We start from the raw sequence: 23,750 nt of genomic DNA, 5'->3' as shown, positions 1-23,750 counted from the left end.
TCTGATCCTAGGCTGAGCCAATAACACAAAGATGGTCATCTTCCCTCCTACTTTGTCATTTTGGGAAGTCCCTGGAGACTAGGCAGAGACTGGACAATGTCAAAGTCTTTGTGGTCACAGGTGTTGTGGGACAAGGCTCTACTGAGGTAAAATGACAAAGTAGGAGGGAAGATGACCATCAGAGGACTAAGTCCACAATGGACTAACACCAACTGGGCACAACCTGACCACAGTGGGGTTCTCATAGCCTTCACACCTGTTCCCATCTGCTATGAACTCAGCACAGAAAACACTTGGATTCTGGAAAGTTCTCAAGTTTAATTCCTTTCTCTAGTGTTAGGAGTCTTCCTTGGCTTTGATTAAATCATCAACCACGTATGACAAGATTCTTATTTTCAATGGAGAAGTAAGAGGCTGCAGCTCAGTGCACCATAAAGTTGAGACAGAGATGGAAACAACCCAGCCACACCTCTGCTGGAACAGGAAGTTGAAAACAGGCAGCAGTCTGTGTGGGGAGTGGGTCTTCTTGCTCTGGGACAGACCACTTGCCATTTTATGGCGACAGAAACAACCCCTACACACACAGATCGAAGTTGCAAAAGAATTCAGGAGCTCTTCATGTCACAGTAGGGATGAAGACAGACTTCAGAAAATCTTGTGTTGTCCAGTCCCCTACAAGGCAGCTCTCTCACAATATAAGAAAAATAATCCTGAATGAATTCAGATCAGTCTCTGTAAGAGCTGACACTATGAACAGCCCATCACACAATACTCCATACCCAGAGTCCCCTTTACCTAGGTGTTTTCTCTTTACCCCACCTGCTCTCCCACTTCAGGATCCCCACCTGCAGTTTCCCTTCAGGACCTCCAAGGACTCACATTGGTAAGCTATGAGAGAGACATCTGAGCCTAGGCCACTGTCATCATTTCTGATAGAACAAAACAGGAACTGGTCAGGACACACAGAAGATGTGGCAAAAGGAGAAATGTTGGTGTGGGTGGGCTCCCCTAGGGGTTCCCTTTAACTCACCCAAAAGTATCAGGGATCAACTCTACTCATACTTAACATGTAGCCTGAGCATGTCTCCCTCTTTTCCATCTGTGAGAAGAAAACAAGTTGGGAGAGGCAGGGAGGAGGCAGGGCCAGAAGGGCCCAGAGGAACCAGAAAATCCTGAACGTCAGGGAGGTTCACAGAACTGTGACTGCAGAAAACATGAGGGAAAGAAACATGAAGGGATAGGAACAACTGCCCTCCTGGAGATTTGTCCTCAGCAGAGACCTCCCCCTCGGACCTCTGACTGTTGGGGGTCTGGTCCCATTAATCCAGTCATAATGTCATCAATCTGTCCTTTGCTTTTCAGGTATTGTATAATGAAATAAGTTTTAAGAAGTGGCCTCAGGTTGGGTGAGCCCATGGGTGTGGATGGTGCTTCCCAATAAGGAAGCAGGACACACTTCTACCCAGGCCTGCCCCTCACCTGCCCCCCACCTGCCAAACCCCCTCCTCACTCTTTCCCTACCTGTGTTCTTCCTCCTCCACATCACAGGAGCCACCACAGCGTGAAGGAGGACCAGGACAGCCGTGATGCTCACAGTGGGGATGGTGGGCTGAGGAGGTGGCTCTTGGGAAGGAAGGAAAGGTGAGGGGCCTCGACCCCAAGGTGCTCCAGCTTCCCTTGACAACAGGCTCTGTGCCTTCATGCCCTTGTACACATCTCAGGGTGAGAGACCCAGGCAGCCCATGATGCTGCACAAGGCACATGTATCTCTGTGCCTCAAGACTGTGATAAAGCCAGGCACCCAGAGTCCTCGCCCGGACAAAAACATCAGGGAGTGGAACCCTGGGGACTCTCAGAGGCTGAGACCTGGTGCAAACCTCTGACCAGTACGGGAACCCAGGTTCCAGGTTTCTGGGGCAACAGGGAGTGGAGGTGGAGCACCTGGGCTTGTGAGATAGAAAAGGGACAAAGGGAGAAGGACAAAGGCAGGACTGAGGTGGGGTGAGGGAGGGGAAGGAAAATAGGATGCAGCCAGTAAATAAGAATAAGGACAATGAGTGGCCAAGGTGGAGGAGGACGTCTATGCCAGGGTTGCATAGATTCCACACTCTGTGGGCCTTGTGGCCCAGTGGAACTGCCCACTAACTCCTCCCCAACAGAGGCCATTTTCATACAGACCCAGCATTCTCCTGTCCCAGCCTCTGTCAGGGCCAGGACCCCCAAGAATAGCGGGAATTGGCTTCCAGGCCTCAGGGTCCCCATCCCCTGGTCGAGGAGAGTCTGAGGCCAGGTGGGTGTGAGAGGACTTTGCAAGGGGAACAGCTGTGATGCTGATTGGCTTCTCTAAAACCCAACACCCAATGGGAATAAAAAATTAGGCCCCATCCTGAGTGTTAGGCAGAAGGATCTGACTAAGGTTGGGAGAGGGAGAAGTGAAACCTTGAGAGCATGGGGAACCTCCGAGGCTAGGGTTTCCAGCCAGAGTCCCTCTGGTCTGGACCCTGAGAGCCACGCCTTGGGTATTGAGGCTTTGCCCTGACACCTATCCTCTTGCAGCCATTGATCTTTGTCACACAGTCTCCCTGAGTCCTGGCCCAGGGACTAATTCAGCCATGTAAAACATTTTTATTTTAGGATCTGGATATTCTCCTTGAAATTAGTGTGAACTGCAAAGGTAATTTTACTTACGTAAATTACATGAGTGTATGCTTACAATATTTAAAATTAAGACAATTTAAAATTTTTAATTTATTTAGAATAGTAATGCATTGCTTATAAACAGAATTGAATCAGGGGCACCATTGAGTTACATCCCTAGCCCTTTTTAATATATTTTATTTAGAGATAGGGTCTTGCTGAGGTGCTTAGGGCTTTGCTAAATTGCTGAGGTTGACTTTGAACATTCACCCCTCCTACCTCAGCCTCCAGAGCCACTAGGATTACAGGCATATGTCACTGTGCCCAGCAAGATAGTGGATCTTTTTATATGTTTTACAAGTCTTTTTCTTGTCTGTCTTATTAGAGGAAATCTGGATTATTATATCTACTTGTGCATTAACCTGTTATTTTTGAGTGAAGTGTGTAAAAAAGAAAATCTTACTTCACCAATTGTGTAGGAGAAATCTTTTGTAATAACTGTGACTATCATTGACACTACAATAAAATGGCAGAAGTGTTAATTTAAAGGTTCTTTGCAATATGGAACTTGAAACACTATCACTGAATAGTTCATATTCTACCATGTTAAAATCCATATGTCTATCTTGCACATTAAATGGATCTCATACTAATGTATGAGACTTTTAAAAAGCAATGCATTGATTTATTCAAATTATATACTTCTTACAGTGTTCTGAACTGTGGTAATATCAACATATGACCTCTTAATTATTTGCAACTAAATGTGTTAACACTAGAAGGCCTACATAACTTTGTCAAAGAGTGCATAATTGTAAAAAATATCATAATATCCATTCAATGTGCAAGACACAGACTTTAATGCAACAGAATATGAGCTATTTAATGATAATGTTTCAGGGTCCATATAGCAAAGAATCTTCAAGAATCTAACACTTGTGTCAATTTAGTGTAGTGTCAATTTAGTGTAGTCTCAAAGATGAATAGCCACAGCTATTGAATATGTTATTTAAAAAATTCTTTCTAGATATTTTTGTGAGGCTGCATTTTTTTGTATTCAACCAAAATCACAGCTTAAATGCAGAAGATATGACTATCTAATGGTTTTCTAATGACAAATAAGAAGGCCTTTCAAAATTGTAAAAAGCAAAACGATCCAGTCTTTTAAATCTTTTTATTTATGTCTTATGTCTCTTTGAAACAATTATTTCTGTTAACATGCAATTAGTTATCAATACTCTGAGGAATAAAATATCTTTAAACAAATAAATTTAATATGTGTCAAATTCTGATAGACATAATCCACATAAACAGATTACCTTTGGAGTGCACACTACTTTCTAAGAGCACATAAAGATCCTGAAACGCAAGGGGACAGTGTGATAAAGAGTGATTAGTAACTGATTGGGCAAAGAGGAGGAAGGGTCAGGGAGGGAGCATGGAGGCAGGAAAGATGGTGAAATGAGATGAACATCATTATCCTAGGTACATGTATGACTGCACATGCTACATCATGTACTGTCGCAATATGTGATGGTATCAGGGTCACTCCAGGTGGATTGGGCTGGCAACGAAGAAACCACACAAACACAGAAAATACCTTTTTCAGTGTTCAGATCGATTCTGCAGCCTCAGGAATCAAGCTCCCACACTGGAGGGCAAGGGGAGCAAGGGAGGCAAAAGGCAAGAAGGAGGCAAGAGAGAGAGAGAGAGAGAGAGAGAGAGAGAGAGAGAGAGAGAGAGAGAGAGAGAGAGAGAGAGAGCATGCCCCAAACCCTGGTATTTATTGGGAAAAAGCCACTGGATAGAAAGTCCCACCCAAATAAGGCAAGAAATTTAATTTCAGAGAGTGGAGTCTTGCTTGGTGATGTCTTGTGGTCAGCAGTTTGACTGACATCTTGGAAAGTCACACCCATCTCAGGTGTTGTGTAGGATCACAGGAAGAGTGAGAGAAAAGGCACACATACATCACACAGCCCAACCAGGCAGCAAGTCAGTCTAGTTCCCTCATATGCTGGAATGTGCATAGCTTACACACACAGCCCATGGATGGCTCAAGACAATGTACAACCAGAGAAATGAAAAGTTTTGCTGCAATTGTGTACAATGAATCAAAATGCATTCTGCTGTCATATATGCCTAATTGAAATAAAAAAAATTAAAAAGAAAGATAGATTGGTACTGAAGCCCATTCAGGGCAAAGTCCCAAGTCCCCAGGGCATGGCTCTCTGGGTGTGGGGTGTGGACAGAGCACTGGGGATTCCCCATCACCCTGGAGTTTCGCTTCTCATTCTCCCAATCTGGATCTTGTCTTCTGCCTGGACACTCCTGACATGGTCCCAGTTCTCATTCTCATTGCGTGTATTGCTCCTAGAGAAGCCAATCAGCGTTACCGCGGTTTGGTTTTAAAGTTACAACACACAGATCAGGAAACAGAATCTCCACAGACTTGCAGGATCCGGGTGATGACGCCACAAACCCTGACCTTGCTACTATTAGGGATGCTGGCTTTAACCCAGACCTGGGCAGGTGAGTGAGTGCAGGATTAGGAGGGAAATGGCCTCTGTGCAGGAAGAGCCCAGGGACCTTTCCTTAAGGGCTGAGGACCCAGAGAATTACTATCTCCATGGCCCCTGACCCAGACCCTTCCCAGCCTAAGGAGGCTCTTCCTGACTCTCCACTCCCGCCCCTAAGTCCTGCCCTCGAGTCCCAGTCCCACTGCCCCCTTAGCACCTCTAAAGCCCAATCCTCTCCTCCTGGTTTCTCAACCTGGGAACTGGGTCGGGCAACAGGAGGAGGGTCACTAGGGTCTCAGTCTCTCTGTGACCCCAGGCTCCCACTCCATGACATATTTCCACACCTCGATGTCCTGGCCCGGCCGCGGGGAGTACCGCTTCATCTCCGTGGGCTACGTGGACGACTCACAATTCTTGCGCTCCTTGAAGCCCAGATGCCCAGGATGGAACCGCGGGCGCCATGGATAGAACAGGAAGGGCCGGAGTATTGGGACCTGGAGACAAAGAAAGCCAAGGACTTCGCACAGAGTGACCGAGTGGACTTTGACACCCTGCGTGGCTACTATAACCAGAGTGAAGGCGGTGAGTGACCCCGGGCCCCCATAAGGAGGTCGCAACCTGTCTGTCCTTCATGGAAGGTCCTTAGTCTGGCAGGGATTCCGTGGGCCTGGCTTCACCCCGCGAAGGGACCCGCGAAGGCTAAGGGACCCTCGGAGACCCTTGACCCACAAAGAGCCCGTGAGGACCTTGGCCAGGTTTCCTCCTCAATTTAGAGAAAAACCTGCGGGGTGGGCGGGACTGGGACGCGGCTTACCGCGGGGCGGGGACAGGCTCTCACACTCCTGTAAGGTTGTGAAGTGGGGACAGATGGGCGTCTCCTCCGCGGGTATGAGCAGCTCCTATGGCAGCGAGGATTACGTCTCATTGAATGATGACCTGCGCTCCTGGACCGCTGCGGATTTGGCGGCTCAGATCACCCAGCGGAAGTGGGAGGCGGCTGGATTCACGGACCACCTCAGAGCCTACCTGGAGGGCACCTGTGTGGAGTGGCTCAGCAGATACTTGGAGAAAGGGAAGGACACACTGCAACGCATAGGTTCCAGCAGCTACTGAACACCTACTTGATCTCCTGTAGATCCCTCTACCTGCTTCCCACAAGGGGGAGAAGGGGGGAGAACAGCACCCACTGTAGAAAACCGCCCTGCTTCTCAACCAGAGGGGAGAGAGTCAGCTTGGATTTCTGGGAGCTGTACTAGAGAGAAACTGAAGGCTGCTTTCAATAGGATGCGTAAGGGATCCAGTCTATCCCTAGCTGGTGGGAAAGACAATAAATAACTGACCACAGTTCTCTGACAGTAATCATGGACTTAAGGACAGACTGTCAGGTCCACTTCAACCTAGTGTGTTTAGAGGTCTGACTCCAGCTTTTCCAATCTCAGCCTCTACTAAGACCAGAACCTGAAGTCCCTCTCAGACACCTGAAGCTTCTTACACTGAGTTGTCTCAGCCTGGTTTTAGAACTTTTCAAGGAATAGGAGATTATGCTAGAAGCCTCAGTCCAGGGTTGTGTGTAGGCTTTATGCTCCCTTTCCCATCCCAATTCTGTTGTGCATTCTTTGAATGGTGGCCAGGTGAGGTAATGCAAAAATGTCTAAATTTCTCCTATTCCTCCTTTCAGATTCCCCAAAGACAAAGGTGACTCCCCATCCTAGCTCTGAAGCCCATGTCATTGTGACATGCTGAGCCCTGGGCTTCTACCCTAAGGAGATCACCCTGAAATGGCAACAAGATGGGGAGGACCAGACCCAGAACATGGAACTGGTGGAGACCAGGCCTGCAGGGGATGGAAACTTCCAGAAATGGGCAGCTGTGTTAGTGCCTGCTGGGGAGGAGCAGAGATACACATGCCATGTGCACCATGAGGGGCTGCCTGAGCCCCTCACCCTGAGATGGGGTAAGGAGGAGATGAGGGCACAGAGCCTCTTTTCAGAAAAGCAAGAGTGTTCTGGAGTCCCTCAGCAGTGTGGGTACTGAGAGCTGGGGATCAGGGCCCCTCATCTAACTTCCCTTCTCCTGATAGAGCCACCCCCTCAGCCCACCATCCCCATCATGGAAATTGTTGCTGGTGTGGTTCTCCTTGGAGCTGTTGTCACTGGAGCTGTGGTTGCTTTTGTGTGCTGGAAGAAGGAAAACCCAGGTATGGAAAGTTCAAAAATCCACTTTCAGATTGGTGGTTTCAAGTACCTGGTAGAAGTGTGCCTTGTTAATGGGGATTAATGGCTACACAAACATGCTTACCCAGGCTGGACCCTAACTAAAGGATAATTTTATCCTTCTGATGTTTGTGGTGAAGAGAACCTGATTCCCAGCATTTAGAGGTCAGAGGGGAAATTTCCCTGCTGAGGACAGACCTCCAAGAGAGCAATTGGCTCCATCTTCACCTATATACTTTCTCCCTCTCTCCTGATCCTTCCCTACATCTGCAGTCACAGTTCTGGAGACTCCCCCAGTGTCCAGGACTAGGGGGCACTTCTAAGACCTGTCTCCAACCTGTTCTTTCACAGTATGCTTTCTTCCCACAGGAGGAAAAACAGGAACCAATGTCCCAGCTGCCCATAAGTATGAAGTAGCGTGATCCCAGAGACCTTTGGAGTAGTATAGAGGGGAGCAATGGGGGAGTTGATGGATCCCATAATTCTTCCAGTTAGACACATCTCCTATGGGCTCTGATCCATTTCTGTATTTGTTCTGCTTAGGTAATGACAGTGCCCAGGACTCTGATGTGTCTCTCAGTGCTTTGAAAGGTGAGACCCTGGAGGGCCAGAAGAGGGAGATGGTTTGAGGAATGGGGAGACTTCTGAGTTACAGGCACTCTCTGGATTTTTAACATTTTGAGTGTTTAATGGGTTGTTCAGAATGTCTGCATTACAACAAATTGTCTGAATTTGTTCATAATACTTTCTTTTACAGTGTGAGACAGGCACATTCTGTGGGATTGAATGATTTCTTCAGTTCTCTTCCTGCTCCCTACTGCAATTTTAAGAGGTCCTGGCTTATCTTTGATCAACTGGTATCTAACCATATGTCTATGTGTCTGTGTTCTTATCATCATAATGTGAGGAACTGGAGAGAAGAGCCCATCCCTGAGCATGAAGATTCCTCCCCACATTGTCCTGTTCTCCTCCTCAATCAACTTTCTTGGTAGCAGAGGTGGGGCAGGGACATCTCCACTCTTGACTTAGCTTTATATTGCCCTGAGTTGTAGCTTCTTTTTTCCATTTTGAAAAACTGAATCTGGATATTGATTTGTATTTCACATTTGTGCCATGAAATCTGGTTAATGGGTGAATAAATGAAAGGAAGATTCCTAAAACTTCAGAGAGAAAAGAAAACCTTAAACCTTCCAGAATCCACATATTTGCTGTACTAAATCTGGGGCAGGTGGGAACAGCCGAAGGATGAGGAGCTGAGAGTGAACAAGGTAGTACCAAGTCTGTGTCCAGTCCATCCTGGGCTTTGCTGTAGTCACACCTCATTTGGATTATCTTCCCTGATCTTTAGTTCTTGTCCCTTCAGTTGAACCTCAACTCACCAGCACCTGTGATGGCAGGGACTCAAGCATCACCAGGGCTGGTCTGTCTCCAGGACCATGGGCAGGAAGGGCATCATGCCACTGGGTTACCATAGGCTGAGACCTGAGTCTGACCTTCTACTCTTATCTTTTTTGTTTCTCAGTTTTGATAGGGAATTATCCCTGTTCTTAAGAATAATTAGGAGCTCTGGTCTCATGTCCTCTGGGTATCTCTAATCTTTGATGGCAGCAGGAGTCATTTTTCTCGTCATTGTCCCACAAAAACCAGAGTGGATCCTGGATTGTATTTTCCATCAATCCTCCAATATTTTTAAAGGAACCAGATAATGAGATTATCAGAGGGAAAGGAGGTCATGATTTCTCATCTTAGATAAATTCCTCTTAGGTTCCCATCTTCTCCACTCAACACTGTGTCTTCCCTGAGCTCTACTAACCCTAGCACTTGCTCCATTACAGATTCCTGCATGGATAAAACAGAATCTAATAGAGGTTTCTGTTTAGTTGGAAAAGATGACCATTAGTCAAGGATCACCTTGTTCTGAAGAACAAAATGTCCTTAGCTGCTGTGGAGAACAGGAGGGATGATGTGGAGGGAGGGAAGGAGGGCAGCACTTGTGAGAAAAGCACAAATGGCTCTGACCTCAGTATGAGAAGACTTTGTGCTGCGGATGCCACAGCAGCATTTGGTCTGAGGCTCCATTAATAAAGACAGTGTTTCTAGAAGAGGGATCATTCATTCAATTCTGATTTTTAACTATTGGATATCGTCATATATATATATATATGACTCACAGTTTGCATCTAGAATACATCAAGGAGTTGAAAACAGAACAAAAGTGTCAACTCTGTGGAGACTGTGTTCCATAGGAAAGAGTAAGAAGATATACTCTAAACAAAGTGAATAAGGGCAGTGTTCACATGAGGTGGTAATTTTTGCAGGGCAGGTGGTTGTGTGGGGACAGGGAAGATGGCTGTTTTTTTAGGGTACTCATCATGGGACTTATGAGCAAACTGACCTTAGAAGAAAGATTCAAAGCACATGAAGAAGGAATTTGTCATGAGGATGTTTGGAGGAAGATTTTTCTGGGCAACAGGAAGCCACAGTACAAATGCATTAGGGTAGGATCCTGTGAGGGAAGACTAGGGAGAGTGAGGATCTGGGATGTCCTCGCAGTTGAGTCACCTAAAGGAGCTCAGAGACACTGTGAGTCTCTAAAGATCTGGAGGTTGACAGAAGGAATCTTGCATTGAATCAGGCAGTTTTGAGCAAAGATAGACGTGGAGTATCTTTTCAAAGCATCACTCTCACTGAAGAGCTGACAAAGAATTGAGATAGATGATTAGGAAGGCATCAGGGAAACTGTAGGAAACTAGTCACTCTATGCTGGAGATGTCAGTCACTTCACCAGAAGTATGAGCAGAGGAAATAGTGGAAGTGTTTGGCTGCTGAACACATTTGAAGATAAACTTTACAGCACTTCCTAATGAACTTCACTGGAATATGAAAAATAGTAAGTAAAGAGAACATCAAAAACTTGTGATGCTGTAATCAGAAGGATAAAAGTTGCATCAGTGGAGAATAAGAGAGTGACAGGATGTGTGTGAGGACAGGACTTTGGAGAGCCTCAGTGGAGATACTGAGCTGAGGTGTTCAGGCTGCTATACCAGCTTCTGATGATCACACTGTTCCCAGCAGACCTAAGGGCTTGATGTAAATATTCTAATTTTTCTTGACTGGTATCAGTCTGGGACAAGGTGTGGTAGAGGTGTCCTTGCTCACTCTCACTTTCTCTATATGTGTCTTTATTGCTTGCCTAGCATGTGTGAGGCACTGGGTTTGATCCCCAGCATCACATAAAATACTAAAGAAACAAAATAAAGATTAAAAAAGTATTGCACAGTCCAGTGCTAGTGCACTTAATACACATTTGAGTTGCATTGCTCTAGACAGAAAAGGGTTCTAGCATCTGCCCCAGTGTCAGATCAACAGCAGGAAAGAATCAACAGTTCATGGTGATTCCATTTTCAGTAACCTGATTTTATGGCTTCCCTTTTCCCTGAAATGACCTAAAAAGAAGATATAAAATGGAATAAGTATTCAAAAGTACAAAAACGTAAGTAAAATAACAATTCTTTAGCTCAAAATATAATTGTGGGCAGGAATTCATGTAGAAAAGTTGCTCTTATCCTGAAGGCATTTGCCAAATTCGGAAAAACCTTAGACTGAAGGTATATTACTGTGTTAGATTTCTGTCAGTGTAATCAAATACCTGAGGTAATTCATTTATAAAGAGGAAAGGTTTATTATGGCTCACAGTTTTGAAAGGTGAAGTCCAGGATTGGCCTGCCACTTCACACCTGTAGAGAGGCAGCACATGGTGTTCGGAGCACTGGACAGGGCAAAGCACTCACTTCTTCACCAGGAAGGAAAAGAGAACAAGAAGGGGCCAGATTTCCAATAATGCCCTTCAAGGGCACAGCCCCAATGTCCTAAGGACCTCCCACTAGGCCACAACTCTCAGAGATTTCACCATCGCCTCCCTATAGCACCACTCGGGGACCAAGCTTTAACACTTGGGCTTTGGGCACACTCAATAGTCAATCATAACAGGCACACAGGTAATGATCCCCAGAAACAGTTTGAATAGGAATTATAATAGGAGACATTCTGGCTTTCTGTTAAATCTGGAAAACAAAAGATTTCTCTGGGCAAGAAATTAAAATCTTTTTTTTTCACTCAAGAATATTCCTAGTAAATTTATCTTAAGTCAGCAAACAAAGAAAGGAAAACAGTCTTTTTGAGAATTTATAATCCACACATTGTATTCCTATAGATGCATTGCCCTGATTGGCTTTACTATTTGAGGCAAAAATTTTAAATTTTGATTTTGTTTTTAAATGTACTGGGTTGATATAAACTTAAAATTTGAAGGAGGGAATAAATATTTCTATGGGAATCCATACTTAACTAATGTGTCAAACAATTTACAATAATTCATTTCAAAAGGAAATGAAAAACTCAGAGCAGAAATTGAAAACCAGAAGTCCATATGTGAATTAGGAAACAGAATATTTATACTCTATATAAAGAAAAATATGACAACCTTCAAAATGCTTACAGAAGTAAGAAACTAACAGTGACCTCACTGTGTTTTGGGGACATGTGCCTTTCTGAATGTTACTTCTCTTGACAGGAGAGACACCAAATATGATGCTCAGGATTTAGAAGAATTCTGCTTCAGGTTTTGCATACACTATCAGACTGTGGCAACAAACTTCAATCTCTGCAGAAATGGACCATGCTCTGCTGAAGATCTTCATTAGTAAAGATGGTAGAGTTGGAGCCTTTAAAAATTGATCCTATCTGTGGAAAAGAAGAGTTTTTTAACCTTTTCATTTTCCATGCAATGAAGCCAGTGGTGAATAGCTTCACTTCAGTTAGCAGTATTTATAATGGAACTACTTTTGGCTGATGTTTGTCAGTCCTCTCTATCTGCCTAAAGCCAAGTTTAAATAGAAAGCATCAAATACTCTCATCTGATGCAACTGTGCTCAGGAAAACAATGCAAATGTCTTATATGTAGCATTTGCTCTTTTGAATCATTGAATCTTTGATTCTTGGGATACTGGTGTATGCTCTTCTAGCCAAGCATTCCATTATTCAGCAGGTTTATATCACTTCTCTAGGCAAAGAATGCTGTCACCACTTCATTCTCAGCACCCAGCACAGTGCCTGGCATATAATAGGCACTCACTTTTAATTGATTATAAATCTTAAGGGCAATCTAAGAAGAATTTTATATGTGGAAAACTGGATAAAGAAGTTACACAGGATAAATTTAAAGCTGCTTGTAATTATTGAGGTTCATAGACTTCAGGTAGATCATTCTGATAAATAGTGGTTAATTTAGAGCATTAATTAGAATTCACAAGAAGCCAAGGGATAATTTAAATTTATGCTTACTCTGATTAATTAATTTATCCTATGGGATTATTGGATATGAAGTATTAACTTTCAATGAATGTTATTTCTGGGTTCATCTGCCTTACATACTACCATTAAGTCCTTTCTTTTATTTGAGTTAAGGATGATTTTTCCCTTGTAAGTAAAATTAATTATGACTTTTTTGTTGTAGTTGGTCATATGTCACTATAAAAAAGATCTCTTAAACTGGCACTGGTAAAATTATATTATCTGAAATAAAACTAATACTGCATTAACAAGTGTGAGAGAAATTTAGACTGTTTAGATCAAAGCAAGTTACCCAATTGCAAAAGAGTAACTGGAACAGGGCATAGTATCAGTTTCTTCTAATATAATCTCACAGTGTAATGCTATGTAAAGAAAAATCTTTTAGAACTGGAAATCTTGTTCTGATGCTGAACTATTTGATAATAAAATGTTTATTTACACATAATAGAAAAAAAAGAAAAGTGTAAGTACAAGTGGAAAACAACAGGAATGAAAATCAGTAAAACAACAGGTGGTAGAAATAGGCTTATAGACATCCATATGTGAATTAAGAAACAGTAACTACATATCATAACCAGTATTTCGTATAATGAAAAATATGACAACCTTCACACGGCCTGCAGAAGTAGGAAACTAACAATGAATTCACTGTTTTTCAAAAATATCAAATTCAATTATTAGAAAATGAAATCATAACAAAAATTTTTTAAAAATTCAGTTCAATGACATTTGCTTTGAGTTATAATGGGACTAAAAAACTATAAATTCATAAAAGTACATGAAAGTATAGAAAGATCATTTCTGGAGTTGTACATTTGTATAATTCTGTCAATTTTGCCTCATGTATTTTATTTTTTAAAATTTCTTGCCTCATATATTTTAAAGCATGTTTTGGGGACCATGTGCCTTTCTGAGTGTTACTTCTCTAGACAGGAGAGACAGCTGAGCCTAGGGAGAGAAGGAGTTCTGTGCCAGGTCATGGCTACCTCAGATAGAAGAGCAAATCTAACATGGCCAGTGGAGGGTGCCCTGACTTTTCCTGTTCCCTTCGTTTTCCACGGAAAGGGGACTGTTTCTGTATTTCTATTCTTTAATATCCACCATTCGGTTTCTGTGCCTGTGGCTGCAGAAGCCTCTGCTGCCTGATGTGGATACCTCCACCCACAGCTCACAGAAAGCCCAGGTGTCTTAGGTCTCTCTCAGTCTTGACCATGTCCTATGAAGGAAATACAATATCAAAAGTTTAAAAAGTCAAATGTCTGAATAATTATTGACTCCACCAGAGTATCTCAAATTGTTTTCCTGTTTATGGTATTCTAACCACAGTCACTTATCTAACCACAGTGAACACATTCAGTACAACAGTCAGCATCATCCCCATTGTACAGAAGGTGAAGAAGAGACACCGAGGGCTCAGAAAATTTCCCAAGGTCTCACAACCCACAAATGATAGAGTCAAGATTCAAACCCAAGCAGTCAAACTCTAGGATTCCCATAGTGAGCCAGGAGCCTGAGCTGCTATCAATAATTTTCTTCACCTATTTAGTACAATTTTCAGTAAAGTCACTTGCACAAGGGGTTTTATTTGTAGATATTTTTATAAAATATATTATTACTAATTCAGTGTCTTCACTTGTTCTAGGTATATTCAAAAATGTCTATTTTTGAGTCAACATTACTAGGTTGCTGTATCTAACATTTGTCCATTTTACGTATGCTAGCTAATTTTTTGGCATACCATCTTTCACAACAGAGTTCAAATGGTTTTTATGATTGTAAAGTTGGTAATATTGCACCCTCTCTCTTTTATGATTCTAGATATTTTAGTCTTATTTTATTTAGTGCGTCCAGCTGACCATGGGTCCATTTAGTTCATCTTTCTAAACCATCATATTTGATTCCTTTGATTGCTTCTCTGTTCTCTACTTCATTATTTTCTACTATTTCCTGCTATTATCTTCTACTCCTTCTTTACTGTTTTCTTCTGTTTGGGGTTTAGTTTGATCTTTTTTCTGTGCCTTCAGGTGGAAGGTTTAGCTATTCATTTGAATCCTTTCTTCCTTTTCAATGCAGGCATGTATAGCTACCAATTTACTGCTATAAATTGCTCTCTAAGTGCTCCTTGACTATTATCTTATAGATTTGGTGAGTTGTATCTTCCTTTACATTAATTTGACAGTGTTTTCTAACTTTCTTTTTTTTGTTAAGCCATTTATTATTCTGGAGTGTTTTAAAAATTTACATACACTTGTGACTTTTCCTGATTTCTTTAATTATTTGATTGATAAGTAATTCATTTCACTGTGGTCAGAGATGATGTTTGTATTATTTTTATGCATTCAAAAGGATTAATGTTTATTAATGCATATGGTGCATCCTGAAAAATGTTCCACATGCACCTTAAAAAATGTATACTCATCTGTTGTTGAGAGAAGTGTTTATAGATGTCCACTACATTTAGATGGCTTATAGTGTTGTTCAAATCTCTTTTTATCATTTGCTTAGTAGTTTAATTTATCACTTAGTGTGAAATATTGAGGTCTTCAACTAACATTTCTGGATTTTGCATCTCTCTCTTTATTTTTACCAAGTTTGTTTTCTTGCATAGTTGTGCTTTGCTTACCAACAGGGATACTGAGAAATGCCTGGAGCTGCTACATAGAAGCTAAGCGCCCCCTAGCTTAGAGTGATGGAAATGTGGAGACTAGCTTCCCTCACAGAGAAGCAGATGGATCCCCATCTCAGCTCAGCAGAGGAGCACAGCTCTGGAAATGGGTGTTACACAATGGGAGTGGGTACCCCTTGTAATATTACTCTTCTGTCTTATATGTATGGTATGTTCCATGCAACAGCCTCCCCCAATAAAGCCAGGGTTCGAGGCATGCTCCCTTTTTTCTTTCTTGCCTGCCTTGCCCCCTTTGTGGGAGCTGAGTCAGAGGAACTGTCACAGAACCCAAAGAAAAAGGTATTTTCTCCACCTGTGTGTCATTTTTTGGTGCCAACTCAAATCACCTGGAGTGACCCTGACTGGTTTAGTCTTATGTCGCATCAGAGACATAAGAGTGTTGTGTGACATTTGAGTGTTGTGTGACATCTTAGAGTGCACTTACACAACCTGAGAGAGCCAAGATATTGCTAGGTAATATAATTTTACAGGAACATTGTTGACCAAAAACATTATAATGTGGTAAATGACTTTATTTTTGGTGCTTGGTTATTAGATGCACATATATTTGGAATAGTTCTATCAGGACCTTGGGCTTTTCCCTGCTGAGATCATCCTGACCTGGCAGAGGGGTGGGGAAGACCACCCCTAGAATATGGGGAGAAAAGAACCTTCCAGGAGTCGGCAGCTATGGTGCTGCCTTCTGGAGAAGAGCATATATATACAGGCTGTGTGCAGCATCATGGGCTTCTGCCCAGCTTCCTCACTCTTAGATGGGATAAGGAGGACATGTGGGCACAGAGCCTATTGTCAAGGGAACCTGGAGCACCTTCAGCAGGCTCTGAACTTGGGGGTGGAGGTCCCTCACTTTGTCTTCCATTCCCAGAGCCACCTCCTCAACCCATTAATGTGGGCATTAATAGGTATGGAAAATGAAGAATTCCAAAATAATGTGGCCTGAGAAAAAGGGAGTAAAAGAAGGTCATGAACTGACAGCTTTCATTTCCAAAGACAAATGTTTCCCTGGTGCTAATTGCAGGCAGGAAAGAGGTGTCTCATCACACTAAGGTGATAGACTCTCATGGGCACTGACCTTCCTTGGAGTAAATCCTCTCCACATCAGAGCATAGACTCCTGACCCAAGAGCTCAAATTCCTCAGCACTCAAACTGACCCTTTGTCTGATTAATAGAACAAACCCCAAATTCCTTGGTGCCCAAGAAAACTGATATGCTCACTAGACCACCTCTCGGAATAATCTATAGAAGCCCAGTCCTTCCTTTGTTCAGGGGCTCATTTTCCACCAGGAAAGTGGGTCCCAACATGTCAGCATTTTGTCCCTGCATCCCCTGTTCCTGTGTGAAACTTACTTCCTGAATAAACTACTGAGCTTCTTTATGAAGTTTGCCTTCCTCCTGGTCTTTTTGTGCTAACAAGAATCATTGCTGTCCTGGTTCTCCTTGGAGCTCTGGTGGCTCCTGTGACACGGAGAAGGAAGAACACAGGAGGTAGGGAAAGAGTGAGGAGGGGGATCTGAGCTCCTGGCAGGTGGGGGTCATGCCCAGGTAGAAAAGTGTCCTGCCTCCTTATTGAGAAACAACAACAACAAGAACAACACACACACACACACACACACACACACACACACACACACACACATGCTTACCCAGCAGCCTGGGCCTACTTCCTATAATGTACTCTATTATACAGTGCCTGGAAAGTAAAGGTAAAGGTACATTGACAATTAGAGTAATGGGACCTGACTCCTAGCAGTCTGAGGGGAAAGTCCCACCTGAGGACAAATCTCCAAGAGGTCAGTTGGCCCCAATTCCTTTGAAGCCCAAAATAGGCAGAGAGGCAAGGGTCAGATCTAGAGAATGGAGGAACTAAAATGTTAATTCCTTCAGAGCCCTTCCTCCACCCTTATCAAGATAACCTGCCCCTGCTCCAACCTGTCCTAAGGTAATGGTCCCTCCCTACTGGGAGTCGTTAATTACACCCCCTTCCTGCCTGGATCACTCCTTCCTGGCCCCTCCAGCCCATCTGCCTCTCACTTTTTGGCCATTCCCCTAGCATCTCCTGGTTCTAGTCATGTGTGCAGGAAGGAGAGACGTTAGGGGAGGAGACCAGGAGAACAAAGGAAACCTAGGACATATAAAAAGGCAAAACACCCTTCTGGGGATACCAGGATACCAGCTATGGCCCCCTTCTCCCTACCAGAGAAGTCCATGTTACCCCTTTTTAAATAAACCCTGCTTTTTATGCTTGCCTCAGAGTGTTTCTCTAATGTTACACTTCAACACGTGAGGGAGCAGGACTCGTTACTGCTATACGGAGCTATCACCTTTACATTTCTTACCTCATATTCCTGTTCCTTTTATGGGTCTGCAGTTACAGTTCTGTGAAATTCCTTGGGGTTCAGAATCTTCTGATTCCTCTAGGCCCTCATGGCCCTGCCTCCTCCCTGGCTTCTCCCAAGTTGTTTTCTTCTCACAGATGGAAAAAAGCAGAGCCATAGTCAGGCTACCTGAGTGAGTAGAGTTGATCCCTGATCCTCTGAGTGAGTTAGATGGGAGCCCCTGGGGGTGTTTAACCACCCAGCAATTCTTCCTTTAATAATATCTTTGGTGGGCTCTGACCAAATCTGTTTTACCCCAGATAGTGACAGTGGCCTTGGCTCCAAAGCTTCTCTCATGGCTTATAAATGTGAGTCCTTGGAGGTCCTGAAGTGCAAAAGCAGGTAGGGTAAAGGGGACATAACTCTGTAAAGGGGACTCTGGGTATGGAGTTTTGTATGATGAGCTGTTCATAGTGTCAGCTCTTACAGAGACTGATCTGAATTCATTCAGGATTATTTTTCTTATAGTGTGAGACAGCTGCCTTGTAGGGGACTGGACAACACAAGATTTGCTGAAGTCTATCCCCATCCCTACTGTGACATGAAGAGCTCCTTAATTCTTTTGCAACTGCTGTGTGTGTGTGTGTGTGGGGGGGGTGTGTCTGTGGCATGAAATGGGAAGAGGTCTGTCCCAGAGCAAGAAGATCCACTCCCCACAGAGACCCCTGCCTGTTTTCAACCTTCCTGTTCCAGCAGAGGTGTGGCTGGGTTGTCTCCATCCCTGTCTCAACTTCATGGTACATTGAGCTGTAACTTCTACTTATCTATTAAAGATAAGATTCTTGTCAGGAGATGTGCTGGATGGGCTAATTAAAATGGAGAAAGATCTGAGAACTTCCCAGAACCCATGTGCTTTCTGTGCTGAATTCTTTACAAGGTTGTAACAGGTGATGGCTGTGAGGAGCCAACTATTGATGGGTTGTATCCAGTTGGATTTTAGTTCATTGTGAGCTTTGAGTCAATCCTCAGGGGTCATCACCTATTCTGCTTTGTCCTTGTCCCTCCGTAGAACATTGTCCCACCACACCTGTGAACACAGGGACTTTAACATTGTCCAGGCCTTGCCCAGTCTCCAGAACTTTGGCAGCAAGAACTTTGCATGGTCAGGTCAGCCTAGGATCAGTCCTGACTCTGGCTCTTAGCTAACAACTTTCCTGTGTTGAGATTATTTTTCTTTGTTTCTTCAAGGAAAACATTTCCTGTTCTTGTTCTTTTGTGTGACTTCTGGTGTCATTCTCCTCTGGGTGTCCCCTGCCTATGACTGAAACAGGAGTCATTTTCCCAAAAATGGTCCCCACAAAGCCCAGAGCAGCCTCTGTACACACAGGTCTCACTGATATCAAGAACTGAATTTTTACTGGCCAGCTTTGGCCCTCCTTCCAGGACTGTTTCCTAGATTGTGTTTCCCATCTTTTCCCTAATTTTTTTTTAAATGAACCAGAGGGTGAGACTTGCATAGAGGAAGCATGTCATAATTTCTCACTTAGATAAATTCCTGCTAGGTTTCCATCTCCTCTGTTCACCCATGCCTCTTCCTGCCCATAATCCTAGGAATCCTCCTGCAGGCTCCTATCCAAATCCATAATTTATGAATCAGAGTCTAATTTATATTTTTATTTGTCTGCAAAACAGGACCCATGAACCTATGTGTAGGAGGGGATGAAGAGAGGGAGAATAAGCATAACAGGTGAGAAAAGCCCAGGTGATCCTCACCTCAGAGTGAGAGGACCTTGTGCTGCAGCTGCCACAGAGTTCCTTTAATGAAGCTATGCCACTAGATTAGGGAGGTTCTCTACAGTGGCCATTTAACTGACATTTTTGAGTACTGTGTATATGGCAAAAAATTTTTCCATTTCCAACATACCTTGGAACTCAAACAGAGAAAATTTTCTATTTTTATGTAACTTGAGTTTTACTGGGAAGAAGAGATGATCTGCCAGAAGCAGAGTGAGGAAAGTTATTCTATTCACATTAGAAGGTGGTCAATGATACAAGGAATGTGATCCAGAGTGCAGTGCAGGGGGGGAGGGAAGAAGAGAGTTTCACTAGGGTCAGTGTGGGCCTGATGGGAAGTGACAGATTTGAAGAACATGAAGAGCTCTGTCATGAGGACTCTGGGGAGTTGTTTTCTAGGCAGGGGAACTGTCAATGCTAATGCACTAGGGCAAGACTGTGTCTCTGCATTCTGGAAGAACAAGGAGGCTTGTGTGACTGGAGCAGAGTCATCAAGAAGAGGAGGCTATCAGTATAGACATGGAGATGTTGGAAGGATTCTTACTGTGAGTGAGGCAGTCTGGAGCAAAGACAGACAGGGACAATTTCTCCTTCCAAGGACTCACTCTGGCTGCTCTGCTGAGAACAGTATGGAGGGGGCAGGTGAGGAGGTGGGGAAAAGTGGAGGAATCTAATGAGTCCTTTGAGATGGACATATCCATCACTTTACCTGAGTTGTGGAAGTGGAAACAGTGGAAGTGACTGCATTCTACACAACATTGAAGATGGACTTGATAGCATTTCGTGATAGACTACATCTGTGGTATGAGAAAGAGCAGTCAAGGATTTTGGACTGTGCTTGGAGAAATATGGAGCTGCTCTTAGCAGATAAGGGGAGGATTCTGTCAGGAAAACAGGGGGAGATAACTGAATACATTCAAAGCACTCAGTGCAGGAGATGCTGTGCTGAGATGTGCACCATAAATGCAGGTTGGGTGACTGACTGGCATTGGGATAGACAATGTGGAAACATTTAGGAAAATTTCCAGACTGGATGATTATATCTGGGAGGTGACTCCATATAAATGATAGTTAAAGCCTTGAGAACTGATGAGGTCATCAAGGGAGAGACTGGCTACAGAGGGGAAAGGAACAAGGACTGAGCCCTAGAGCTCCAGTGTAAGTGACTTGATCAGACCCCACACCCAGAGCATATTGCACAGTACTGGCACCATGTCTAGAAGCAGGTAGACCAGGGAGTCCTAGATTTTCCTGCACTGGAATCCCCTGGATGTCACCTTAACAAGCAGATGGTCTGGAGTTGAGCAGGAGGTTCTATATTTAAGACAAGGTGGCACTGATGCTGCTGGTCTGGTGGTCACACTTCTTACTGCAGTGGTAAGGAGGTACAGCAGGATTCCCAGACTGTGTGTTGGCAACTCATTTCATGGTTGTTTAATAAATAGTTCTTAGACTTGTGCATCACACTTGAGATTAAAGGTCTGGGGAGAGGGCTGAGTGTTCTCAACTGAGCCCACCAACAATTGTGCTAGTAGGATGAGTGGGAACTTCTGAAGTCAGTGATCAGAGAGTTCAGGGTGGGGAGGGGTCTTACATCTACATTAAAATATGGTAGTTTTCCTTATAAGGGAAATGGAAGATAATTCTAATCTATAACCACACCCAATTTAAGAGATAAGTATCATTTTGTGTCCTGGCAGGTACAGGCAGATGGAACATTTAAGAGATGACTCAACTCAGCATAATGTAAAACTCCCAATGCTGACCTCTGAAACCACTCCCCAGACATGATTTATCTGTCACTTCTTTCAGAAAAAAAAAGAGTACCAGTTTTTCTAGTTTAAACATAAAGGAATTTACATATGTGTTCAAGGAGCTGATTTAATTTTGAATTAGGTCAGAGAACCAGGCTTGAAGCTTCATAGCCAGAAACAATCCACAAACCTTCCCTCTGTTGGGAACCACTGACCCTGGTGCTGGACTCAGATGCCATTGAGACCTTATACTGTCCACTGGACTCTGCAGAAAAGACTTCAGTCACTACTACTCATGGAATCTGGGCACAACTCTTGCCACTAGTGCCACCTTTGCAAATCATTGTGCACAGTGCCAGCTGTTCTCTGTCTACACATCATGGGCATGGGCCTGGTACTTGTGGCACCTGACAATGCTCAAATGCAATAATGTTAAGAAAAGTGGATTTTCCTCTTTAATGCAAGGAAAAGATTTCTGCCTCCTACTGCTATTGTGTATGTGTGGAATTTCCCTAAGGTAAGAAGTGAGTTCAAATGCTGGATAAGAAGGTTGAAGGATGGAATCACTAATTTCAGATCCTGGAAGAGAGAACTGAGGGAACTTGCTCCAGCATGTCACAGTTACCTGAGTTCCATTGACTAAGTTCTAAGTAACATCTACCAGATTATTCCTCTGATAGTTCCATTTGGAGTCCAGGTTTCTTCTACCCCAATTTATGTTCTCAGAGTGAAACTGTGGGATGGTAAAATTATTATTCCATGAATTTTCTTCTAGTTTTTTTCTTTTGCTAGGATTTGAAAACACAATTCTAGAAAATAGATAAGGATCAATGAATGGTCTGACATTAATGTTAATTTTATATTTTTCAATACATGCACATAGGGAGAGTATCCATACATTCATCAGTTATTTCTCTTTGCCCACAAAAGTCTAAACACCCTGCTGGTGTAATTTCCTTTCTACCTAAACTGGTGTATTGCCAGCTGATGTTCAAACTGTTCTTAGCAGACTCAAGGACTCAATATATGTGCATAAGTTTTCTTGACTGTTCCCCAAGGTAAGGTAGAAGCTTTCTTGATTATGCTCCCCATTTCTGCATGTACCTCTTCTGGCCTATAACAAAGAGGGTAAAAAATTTAGTATTATAGTGAGTAAAGTTTATTCTAAGTCACCTCAAGGAGGGGTTGGGCAGCTTTGAGTGGTTTAATATGTTGCTCATGGTTTACTCTTGAGGGCCTTTCTTAAGTAAAGAAACAAAAACAGAAAAGGAGAAAAGGGATGTTTGCGGTCATATAAATGGGCAGAGGTTTCTTCCCCACAAGTGCAGGTGCTGCCCTAAAAGAGCTTCCCTAGCAGCTAACACCATGATGGAAGGACAAAAACCAGATTTACTCTCACACCTTCAACAAAATTCAGAAAATATATGCAAAAATAGACAGCTGTTCAGATTGTACAACACCTGCTCCCCACCCCCACCGGAAAGACTGAAATTTCTGAGACAAAGGCAATGAAGGAAATGAGGCCTGCCTTTGTCCCTCTTCCTTCCTTTGCCATTTACAGGACACAGTGCAGGGAGAAGGCGCCCTACACAGATCAGAGAGTTGAGGGTGGAGAGTTGTGAATTTGAAGATTGTAGGGAATCAGAATATGCAAACTGAAGGCACCTAGAGAAGGTCCCTAAAAATAAAAGCAATGGAGGTCCTCAGAGAGCTCCTCTCAGTTGTCAGCTCATCAGTAAATGAGCATTAGAAAACTATTCAAGGAGAGGAAAAGAATGATCCAAAATGCCTAGAAGGAAGAATGGCACCTAGGGGTACACATGGCTAATGACAGTGTCTGTTTCCACTAGTTAGATTGAAAAAACTCACAGTTTTCTGGGTATTGGATAAAATACTCAGAGGTGTCTCATGTCTGTAGTGGTGAATAATTAGCCGGACCTCAACTCTTTCAGATTTACCTAAGAGATGCTAAAAAAAAAGCGCAAAAAGAACCAAACACTTCTTGAATGATTTTATTTTCTAAAAAATTTTTATGACATGCAAAAATATTTGGCAACTAAATTGGTCAAGTTAGAATCTGGAATCAAATAAAAAAATCACCAAGATTACAATGAAAACAAGAAAATGCAATTCAGAGACAGACAAAGCATCAATCAGAACTAACCTAGAACTGACACTAAGGTTAAATTTAGAAGCTGATAATTTTTAAATGCTTATTGTAAGTAAGTATATGATTATGTTCAATAAGTTACATAAAACATGAAAATATAAAACATAAAAATCAAAATCAAAACCAAAATTCAAGGAATGAAATGTTTGAGATATAAAATATACTGAATATAACATGGGTTAAAGGTAGATCCTGTATTGTAGAAAAGATCAGTGTTTTTGAAGGCAAATAAACAAAACTTTTCCTAATTATACAAAGGTATAATTTTTACAACATAAATGAGGTATCTGACATCTTCGGATAGGATATTTT

General features: G+C 43.0%; 1 pseudogene; it reads left to right on the top strand.

Annotated features, from left to right (window-relative positions):
* Window positions 1-5,062: 5,062 nt before the first annotated feature.
* Window positions 5,063-23,750, top strand: part of LOC101976303 (patr class I histocompatibility antigen, A-126 alpha chain-like) — a 37,940-nt pseudogene continuing 19,252 nt past the window's right edge.

The sequence above is a fragment of the Ictidomys tridecemlineatus genome, chromosome 8 (assembly GCF_052094955.1).
Source record: "Ictidomys tridecemlineatus isolate mIctTri1 chromosome 8, mIctTri1.hap1, whole genome shotgun sequence".
NCBI classification, from domain to species: domain Eukaryota; kingdom Metazoa; phylum Chordata; class Mammalia; order Rodentia; family Sciuridae; genus Ictidomys; species Ictidomys tridecemlineatus.
Note: the sequence above shows the minus strand (reverse complement) of the source record. Positions and strands in the feature narration are given on the sequence as shown.